The sequence below is a fragment of the Octodon degus genome, unplaced genomic scaffold (genome assembly GCF_000260255.1).
Source record: "Octodon degus isolate 3935 unplaced genomic scaffold, OctDeg1.0 scaffold00083, whole genome shotgun sequence".
Classification (NCBI taxonomy): Eukaryota; Metazoa; Chordata; class Mammalia; order Rodentia; family Octodontidae; genus Octodon; species Octodon degus.
The window spans coordinates 1,325,509-1,336,159 of NW_004524659.1; the positions used below are offsets into that span (position 1 = coordinate 1,325,509).

General features: G+C 42.9%; 1 long non-coding RNA gene across 1 annotated transcript in view; it reads left to right on the forward strand.

Annotated features, from left to right (window-relative positions):
* The window catches only part of LOC111818215, a 21,852-nt gene extending 14,217 nt beyond the window's left edge, over positions 1-7,635 (forward strand). Inside the window, exon 3 of the long non-coding RNA XR_002822253.1 lies at positions 7,553-7,635. This is a non-coding gene — a long non-coding RNA (uncharacterized LOC111818215). The remainder of the gene's footprint in view (positions 1-7,552) is intronic.
* The last annotated feature ends 3,016 nt before the right edge of the window (positions 7,636-10,651 follow it).

Genomic DNA, 10,651 nt, shown 5'->3' on the forward strand with positions numbered 1-10,651 from the left:
TAATGTTTTTTTCTGGTTTCTTTTGTCATTTATTTCCAGTTTCATTGCACTGTGGTCAGATAATGTGCATGGGATAATTTCTGTTTTCTTGCATATACTTAAGCATGACCTATGGACCAGTATGTGAGACCATGATTTTAAAGGAAATAAATTAGACTCACACCTACAAATACTGTATTGTTTCTCTCATTTAAGAATCCCAAGGTACAAATAATTTAAAGAACAAAACAACACAATACAGGGAACTAGCTCTTCTGCATATAATTAGAGGAAATAGAGATGGAAGGATGGGGGAGGGAGGAGAAAGCAAGGAAAAGAAAAGTATCATTATTATGTACATATACTCCCCACAATGAATATAATCATTGTGTATGCAAACATGTACTAATAAGCATGAAAAATCTGGGTAAGTCCAGAAAGGAAGTATGGAAGTGAGGGCGAGCTAAAAGAAAAGGTAGAGAGAAAGATGAGAAGCGGAGAAGTGATATCAGTGGTTGACAAAACACATCTGACCTGCAATTCAAGTTTTGTCATGGACATTTCATGGGAACACAGCCACACCTATTGATTTACTTATTGAGTGTTTTCTCACTACAAAAGTAGAGTTAAGAGGTGAGGACAGAGATAGTATAGCTTGACAATATTAAAATACTACTACCTGGTTCCTCAACAGAGTTGCTCAGCTCAGGTACATATGTTGCTTAACTTGTTCTGAAAGCACTTTGACAAGTGGACAAGGACTTATGAAGTAGAGGCATTTCAGTGGGCTCTTCCATGCTCTCTTCTTTATTGCTGTAGTTGGCTCTGGGTCCAGTGGTCTCCCCTGTGATTCAAATTTGGTTTGACCTTGTGGAGGGCAGAAGGGATCAGAAGGTGCGAGTGGGGCCAGGTCCTTGCTTCAGGTCACTTAGGCTTCCTGCCTCCCTGATAAAGGCCAACGTTCCTATCGAAGGCCCTATCTTTGCAATATACTGCCTTCACTACTTTTTGTGCTGTTTGACTAGCTCTGGAATACTGTGTTTCTCCATGTCATTTTCTGGTGCGTTGCCTACACCTTTACAAATAATACCATCATTAGACTCTTTTCGAGTTGCTTAATTTGGGTGAACTATCTCTTCTCTACATGAATCCTGGTGACCCAATATCAAGTCAAAAGCAGGCGTTAATGCCAAAGGAGCAGGGCTTGGGCAATTTCCAACCATAACCAAAAGTTCCGTGCCAAACTGTACAAGCTCAGGATGTGAATAACTTGCTGCTCTCTGTGATTCATGACCCAGTATCATGGGAGTCATCTGGATTTTGTTATGAATACAGGATCTTACCTTGAACAGGTGCATTGAAATCCACACTTTAACTAGGGCACCGGATGAAGTCTGAATCTGTACTCCAGCCATTTCCTCTTGCTCCTAACAGTGTGGAAGCTCCCCTTCTCCAGCCTTGCCAGGTGTCTTGATCTTCATGTTTTGGAGGCCAAGGATACAGCGATACATCTCAGTGGCACAGCACTCACCTGGCAAGGGTGAGGCTAGGAGTTTGTATCTTGGCATCAGTAATAATAATAATAATAATACTTTGAAAAAGGGAACAGAGCTCTAGAAAAGACTGGAGAGACACAAACAAAGTCAAAAATGTTGGATTCAAGCTTGTTCCCTGTTCCTTGGGGATGAGGGCTGACTTTTGGTATTTCCTGAATATCTTTACATGGAGGTTTGTCATCTGATGCTGGATTACAAACAGGGGAAGACACAAGGTGGTAAAGGATAGCCAGTTTGCTTTCCCCTTACAACAGGTTACATACTTGGCTCTGGAAATCCTGCTGGAGTGTTCTTTACTTCTATATGAATTGGTGAATTTCCTGGAGTTCTTCTCTTGCCCAAGAAAATACATTTAATTCTTTTGGTCAAGAACGCCTTCATGGTACAACTTCTGGGTCTTTTTAAAGCTTCTGCTGAGTATTTTCTATGAACTGGATCTTCTGAGGATGGATCGGAGTGACAGACACAAAGCAGACAGTTCCTGACTCTATGGGTATGAAGATAGACTGCACACTAAAACCAGGCAGTTCAGAGGATCAGAAGGTCCTACCTGGGTGCCATCCATCATATCCCTAATGCTTTCTTGTGTACCTGACTTTTCAGGGCTTGGAGACTTTCTTGCATCATGCAGCAGGGAAGCTGGGAGCTCTAGGACACCAACTCCCTGGAAGGAACTCAGCAGCAAGGATAGGTTCATTGTACCTTGCCATTCAGGTGGTAAAGGTCTAATGTTGAGTGTCCTTGGAGAGCCCAGACCTTCGCTGCCTAGAGCAGCATGCTTTCATGAATGCATCCTGAGTTGACTGCCTTCTCCTCATGTCCTGCTTCCTGTGCTTCACAAATGCTTAGGACTGTCTTACAAATAAATTTGGTTCTTAAAATCCTATCTCAGGGTTCGTTTCCGAAGGAACTCAGGCAATGTAGAATTATTGATTATCTATTGTGGAGAACAGAAACATATCTTTCTGGATTGTGGAATATAGGGGACAGCAGAGAGCACGCTATTTAAAATGGTTTTTGTGGTCATTCATAAGACTGTGATGGATAGATATTTAGAGAATTGATCTGAAAGCAAAGCATTAAGAGGAGAAAGTGAAAGAGAGTGGTACAATTTGCATGAGTTCTTGGCCCCACACCTACCCAAATGAGTGTTTTCCCGAAAGATCTCTCCCTTAGATTCTTCGCTCCAGACTTGGTTCCACCCTCTCCTCAGTGAGGGGTCTTTGAGAGCCTGTCTCAGCATGGTACATCAACAAAGCATTGCTTTCTCAGGGAAGGTCTCTAGGCAAGAGGAAACCACGCAAAGACTGGGATTATACCGGGTAATTGATGGGGGAAGCAGCTGGGCAGGTCTGCTGTCAATCATACACCAAGGTTAGGGAAAAGAAACGCAACTCTGAGGATCCAGCCTGGAAACTCTTAAGCTTGTTTTTCTATAACGGAATTGTATAATCTTTAAAAAAAATCTTATAAGAAGAGACAGCTCACCACATTTATTATTTTATCATTTGGATTGCCAGCTAGGCCTAGGGATGCGCTGCTGCTGTTCACCACTGATTAAAACCAGCAGGCTCAGGGCTTATAATCATTTCACAACTGCAAAAGACCCCATGGACTAATCCAGTGGGCACCTGAGAAGAAGATGGCTGTGTCTGCCCTGGCAGTCCCATGACTTTGGTAATTCCAGCAGGATTGCCACATTTGGCTCAATTCATCTTTCTTAAGTAACCCAGCTGCCAGGACCCTGGAGATAGGCTGATAGAAAGTCATGTGAAAGATCTGAAGGAGCTCATAGAGATGGATTGAAAGCAATTGAAATACATATTTGTCACGCTTTTGTCATCAGAGAAGGGAACCTCATGGCTTTGGTTGGAGAAAATGTATTTTCCAGTTTGATTGAGGTCAATTTTCTAGGGCTGTAGCCACCAGCTCTGCTTCAGTCTGACATGTTATTGCCTCACACCCAGAGAGGAGTGGACAACCCCAGAGAAAGTCATTTTTATTTTTTACTGATCACATAACTTCACCAGAAAGCAGCTCCACTGAGGCCACTGGGGGAATGGTGGTATGATTGAACTTTTCGCATGCATGGCCTGTGCCTGCTCCATCCTCAGAGAATATCAAGTGGGGTGTGGATGGAATGCTGAGTTTTCCTCAGATGTTTTTAGAAGTATGTTTATTTAGGGAAGGCAAGAGACAGTAGTAGAAAGCCAGCAATGTTGAGATTTTTGAGATATCCAAATGACTTCACTAAGAATGGAGACTTGCTTCAGCCACATTTATCCATCTGAACTGAATGAGTCTCCAACCTAGTCTTGGAGATGAGCTGATAAAACTAGTCCAGGCAGGCCACATGATGGACATGTGGTAGCTCCCTCCACATGTCTGTGTCTTAGGTTCTCTTCTCGTCAGAGCCAGAGCTTGGCAGACGATTCCATGCAAGCTCAGCCTTGCCTCATGACAGAAGCTTGCACCATGCACCTCCCCATTCTGACCTGAAACTTCTCTGAGGCTGTGGCCCAGAGATGGGCTTGGGTAACGACTGTTCTGAGCAGTCCTCAACAATGAAGGATGGGAAGCAAGGGGTAAGTAGCTTCTCTTCAGGGGCTGAGGTGCTGATTTTGAGAGGCATTTTGTGTGTTTCAGCTTGTCCTCCTTTCTCTTGTTTTCCTAGCTTGCATACTCCTCCCTGAGATCACCTTCTAAATAAATCATTCTATCTATCTATCTATCTATCTATCTATCTATCTATCTATCTATCTACTATAAGGTCTACAGGGTCTCATTACATAGAACAGACTCCTAGTGATCTTCCTGGTTTTCAGCTTCCCAAGCGCTGGGATTACGGGCATGCAGCAACACACTCACTCTATCGTTGTCTCAATCACTGTCTCAGCATGCCCCAGGGGTGGGGCTGGCGTGGCACACCAGCAATTGAACCCCGGTCCCTGATTTTGCCTAAGCAGGCACTTTAATCTGCTGAACTATCTGATTGGGCCTCCAGCCATATATCTTGGATGGCCCTCAACCATCCAATCTTGAGTCAGTTTTTAGGCTGAGTTTTCAGAAAAATTGATTGTGGCTAAACTCTTACTTGTTTTCCCTGGTACTGAAGATGAAATCCAGGGATTTTATACTGAATTACATCCCTAGCCTGTCCTGTCCTGTCCTGTCCTGTCCTGTCCTGTCCTGTCCTGTCCTGCCCTGTCCTGTCTTGTCCTTTCTTGTTCTATTTGCTATTCTATGCTATGCTATTCTTCTCTTCTCTTCTCTTCTCTTCTCTTCTCTTCTCTTCTCTTCTCTTCTCTTCTCTTCTCTTGTCTTCTCTTCTATCCCACCTCACCCCACCCCACCCTATTTCCATTCCATTCCATTCCATTCCATTCCATTCCATTCCATTCCATTCCATTCCATTCCATTCCATTCCATCCCATTCTATTCTTGAGACAGAGTTTTGCTAATTCTCTAAATTTCCCAGGCTGCATCAAACTTGAAATCCTCCTACCTTAGCTTCCCAAAGAGCTGGATTATAGATAGGTGCTACCACACTTAGGTTAAATACTTAAAAACCTATCAGCATGAAGACCTCAGAATCTAAGGAGTCAGCTGTCCCATTTGCCACTGAGAGAGAGAGGCCTGTCTTTGGATGTGTTTTTCAATTCCAAAAAAAGTTTGATTTCTTAGAAGATAATGTGCACCAATGGTTTCTGATCATGTAATCAACTGGCATTTCTTCAGTCTCTACTATGTAGCAGGTTTGTATAAAGTGGTTTGAGAAATAGAAAAAAAATTATATTTTATAGTATAAAATATGTAAATATAATAGTCGTATATTATGTAAAGTGAAGCAAAAGCATAAGTATCATTGTTTGAAAGCAAAAAGGATAAGTAAAATTATTTTTCCCCACTTTCCTTGCATTTATTCTGTAGCTGATAGATAATCTTCCTCCTATTTTCTTTTGGACCTGCCTGGGCCCATACTATATTCTGTGATTCTTCTTGGCTGATTATGGTCATCTCTGACTCCCAGAATGGGGTAAGATCTGGGGCTGGTGAATTACTCTATTCCATCTCCTGGTCACAGAGATTATGCATTCAGGTACACCTATGTGACTCAAAGTACCCAGTTATACTCAGTCTTGGGATCTTTGTCGGAACTTTTATTCCTGTGATTTATTTTTCTTTCAAGCTGGATTTATGGAATTGATAGGGATTTAAGCCTGAAGCTTTTGGTGACATTTTTACCACATAGTTTAGGTCTGCTCAATGGGAAAGCAGCTTCAGGCCAAGCAAGACAGAGATCAAGTTGGGTTGGACCTGATGAGATCAGAGAGTGGCTGCAGGGGCTGTTGGAGGCCTGGATCTGAGTCCCAGCCCTGTGGTTTTGTTTGCCTGCCTGCCATCAAAAGCATGATAAAAATCCATAAAATGAGAACATGAGCTTATTTGCAATTTGGTCAAGCGAGGCTGCCCCCCTTTCAAACAAGGGCACAGAAACACTCCAATTTATAAAAGAAACAGAGAAAAAGATCCATTTAAATCTTTTGAGTTTGATAATAGTTTCATGAGTGGGTAACTTTTCCTTGGTGTCCAAGTTTGAGTTGGATGCCTAGTATTTGTAACTGAAATAATTTGGACTAAAAAACAATTTCAGAACAAGGTAAGTGCTTGTAACCCAGCAGAGCTCAAGCATAAATTCAGATCCTCCTTGTGTCTTTGAAATGAAAGTGCTGCTAGTCCCATCTCTTGCCCTGGCACCAATTAAAATGAATTGATAGATGGGGAGGGAGAGAGGCCTATAAGGAAGGTATTCTGGTTCTGTCTGCAGTAGTCAGACATGTGTCATTCTGTGTTTGCTGACGCTGGGAATAGTTTGGGGTCTGTTCCTTTCTTACGAATGCTGAGGTCAGGATTTGGCTGGCGGATTTGTGAGACTCAACCCAGAAGGTATGTGGTTTCAATTCTGATAGAAAGATTATCCCAAGGTCTATACAGATGGAGAGATGATTTTTCCATATATTCCTGATACTCAGCATGGTTCTGGTACCAGACAATAAAAAACAGTATATGAATACTCTAGAATGGTAGGAAGTAATATCCTATGAAGGAAGCATGTTCTCATGAAGGGCAAGATAAATGACTTAGAGGGTTCCTGAGTGGTAGCATTCAGCTTTGAGAGTAGAGGGAGAATGTAGAGATCCCAGACCTTCATAGATATAAAGAATAGATTGTGGGGGGTACTAGTAAAATAGGTCTATCCACTTTCATATAAGTTGATATTGGGGCTTGGGGAATAATTATGCATACCTCTTTCCTTTGCAGGTTGTGAACAGATTGGAACATACACATACGATTTGGAGGACTCAGATTATAATATTCATTTTTGATGGATTTGGTTTGGAGAACATGTTTTTCCCTGAGACTTTGCCTCTCAGACAGATCCAGGCAAAACATGCAGACAGCAGTAGGTCTTTTCTGTCCAGTGACCTGAAGAAAGGAGACACATTGCAATGGTTAATATACTGTGATGAGTTGAGAAATCTAGAAGCTTAACTAAGTAACTCAGCAGTTCTCCATCCTAGCATGTAAAGGACATTGCCCTCACTGCTCTAAAGATGTTATTCATTGTGCCAACTTGAGAAGTTTAAGTTTAAGTGATTCAGCAGAGAGCCAGGGCCTTTACTTGGTAAACATCCTGAACCTGTGCAAGAGGACAGTGTCAAGAGGGCATGGATGTGAAGGATGCCCCCACCACAGGGCAGGCAGCCTGGGTACAATACAAGGGAAATAAGGAAGGACAGATTGCTGGTTCTTCAGAGGCACTCCAGTCTTCTCCTTCAGCTCCAGCATCGTCTCCTGGCTTTTGATGCAGATGGTTCAACTTCCATCTGGGACTCTTGGGTCTTTGTCATAGATTCTCCTTTCTTTCTGTGTAGATTCGTTAGCCTTACATCATAGGTTCTTCAGTGTTCCTTTGCAGACCCACTGACCTGCTGATATTGGAACACCACTGTGAGCTCCAGACCTTGGACTGGACCCTTTAGCCTCAAGTGTGCAGATGCCTTCTGCACGCTTCTTCATCTGACTCTGTGGCTGAACACAAACTAAACTTGTAATTTCTTATACATTTGCATATCTTGTGTTCTATCTGCTTTTCTTTTAAACCACGACTGTTACACACATGCCACTTCATGCCAGGCTACACTGAAAAGCTCCAAGAGAGACTAAGCTGTGATGTACCACGAAAGCATGGAGGGAAGTCCTGGAGATTTGCTTTGCAGACTTCCTAGAGGTTGGAATTTCCTGTTTCATGGCCCTGAACACAAATGTGGACAGAGCAAAAATACAGCTTTCTCGACAGCATGTACTATGAGTTAGCAAAATGCAGGCATTAATATTAATTTGGCCTCATTTGGATGCTGCGCTGGTTATTGAGCTATTATGTCTCAGCTGTCAACCACCCTTTTATGTCCTGCTTTGTGCTGCTACAAGCGGAACGGCAAACCAGAGTCCTCGGCGCCATCAGTCTCTCTGTTTGTTCTCGTAATAGAGGGTGATGGATAGACTGGAGAGCTGCAAGGGCTTGTTAATTTTGTTTTCTTCCTGTTTCTGCTTTCATCATCTATTTAGAATTCTATACCCCGGTGACAGAAATTGTTCTGGCTTTTCTCTGAAGCCCCAGAACCAGCCTCATCCCATCACCTAGGAAACACTAGTACCGGGGTCTGTAGTGCTGTTGCTTCTTCCTTCTCCCCCCAAAGCAGCTTCCTGTCTCTGTGATCCCGTCTTTCTAGCTATGGGCTCTAGTAACTACAACATCCTCCTTCTGCCCCAAATCTAGTGTTAGCAGGTGTTTCCTACAGTTGCTTGGAATTTTAGTGTTATGGTTTGTGTCTAACTGTCCCCCCAAGGCCTTATGCGGTCATAAGATGGACTTCTAGAGTTTGTGAATAATTCATGATTCAATGCTGAGATTATGGGTGTGAGTGCTGCACCCACACTGGGGCAGAAAGCCTGAATGCAACGTAAGGGGAGAGACTTGCTCAGTGCTGCTGCTCCCCATTGCTTCTCCCTTTTGCTATTGCTGTTTTGCTGTTTTGCACCATCATGAACTCATGCCTTCTGCCATGTGCCACTCTGCCTTGGATCCAGTGAAATAAGGACTGAAACCTCCACAAACTGTGAGCTAGGTAAACCTTTAGCTAACAGTTTGTGGAGTGTCAGGTATTTTGTCCCAGCAATGAGAGAAGATCTGGGTGTCAGGTATTTTGTCCCAGCAATGAGAGAAGAGTAACTGAGACATTTATAGTGACCGTGGTATTCCCTTTTGGACTTCTCTGATCCATTTATTTTCCTTTCCACTCTAGTAACTCTGGCTTACATTTATTTTGGAGAGCCATATCTTATTCACTCTTAGCTAAATAGTAACTTGACATACTATGTATGCACAATTAGAGGGTCCTGTAGCCATGATAGTGAGTCCAAGCCTCTAATCAGCCAGGTGAATCAGGAGCAGGATGCTTGTTGGAATAATTGGTGAAAGAAACTTACCCCACATTGCTGAAATAGTAGGAAAGTAAGTGTGGTTCTGTTGACGCCTGTATCTGTCAGCACGATGAGAGGACTAAGTAGAGGAGGAAATTGACCTTGGAGATGATGGAGTGGAGAGAAAGGTAGAGCAGACTCCTGATGCCATTACTTGAAACCTAAATAATTAAGTGACTTACGAAGTTTGTTTTAGAAAAATTACTTCTCAATAATATTCGCCAGTAGCACAGGGACAGGGATTCAACCCCAGGCACTGCATGTCATGCTGGCTCCACCCCCAGGCACAATGAGCTGGTGACCACATCCCCGTGAGGTGGTGCCCACCTGTAAACCCAGCATGGGATAGGCAGAGAACAGGAGGATCACTAGGAGTCCAAACTGCATAGTGAGACCCTGTACCAAATCCATTAAAATAAATAAATAATAATATCCACCAGTGTTAGAATAATTTTGACAAGAGCATTTCTACTCTTAAACATGGAATCAAAGTATTCTTGAGTTCAAACCTTCAGACTGCAGTCTCCCAGTACTCTGGATGAAAAGGACATGGTTGTCAAGTACCACAACACTTAGGGGGGGAGACAGGGTCCCGAAGTGTGGAGCAGGGGCTAGCGAGAGTACGTTGCGGGCTACCGGGAGGGCTTGTTCTGTGCCATATTTCACTGTCGGCTGATAGTGCCTTCAAGAATGTTCAGTTTACCTTCTGCCCCATGAGTTTTCTTTTTCAAGCACTCAGAATAAACTCAACCCCTACCTTATTGCATACTGTGACTAGAGAGTTTGGGAACCCTTGACTCATGCTCTAACTTCAGGCCTACCTCTTTAAAGTGATTTTGGAAAACAGTTGGGCAAAACAGATTTCTGTTTCTTTTTCCACATTGTCAGTTCTTTGGTTCATTTTCTTTATGCCTTTGTATCTTGCCTAAGAACCGTAAGCCCCAAATCTGTCCATTTCTCTTGTGTTTTCTAAGGCTATTTACATACATATAATTTTGACTGTCTTTCTGTCTCTCACTCACATGCAATCCAATACCTTGATAATTTAGGGTAAAGAATTTATTTGCATAAGCATGTCACAGATAAGGAAATTCAGGGACTGAGAATGATATGTTTTGCTTCCAAAAAAAAAAAAAAGCCACTTTATCTTTACATGGTGAGCTTGTGACTCTCAATCTGTTCTTTTAACTCTTAGTTTCCCTCAAATGAAAGTGATGCAAGCTTCCCGGGAACCACACTCCTTAGATTGGTACTCATTGTCCGCGTCTACCTCACTATATGACCTCACAGGCTAATCTCCCTGTGCTTCAGTTTCCCATAGTCCTGAGAGGGGTATCCACCCTTTTTCTAATTCTGAATACTCACATAAGCATTGAGCTAAGGAAGAACCACGTACAGAACTAAAGAAACATCATCAGCCAGTGAGACAGAAGGGACACATTATATAGGTAAAGACAACTCAAGCAGCTAGTATGCCTTAGAGTCAGGGGTCCCAACACCAAGGCACTGCTCATACCTGCCTCTGCATGATGTCTTTTCTCTGACTGGGGTCCTCCTCTAAAACTGAGTGT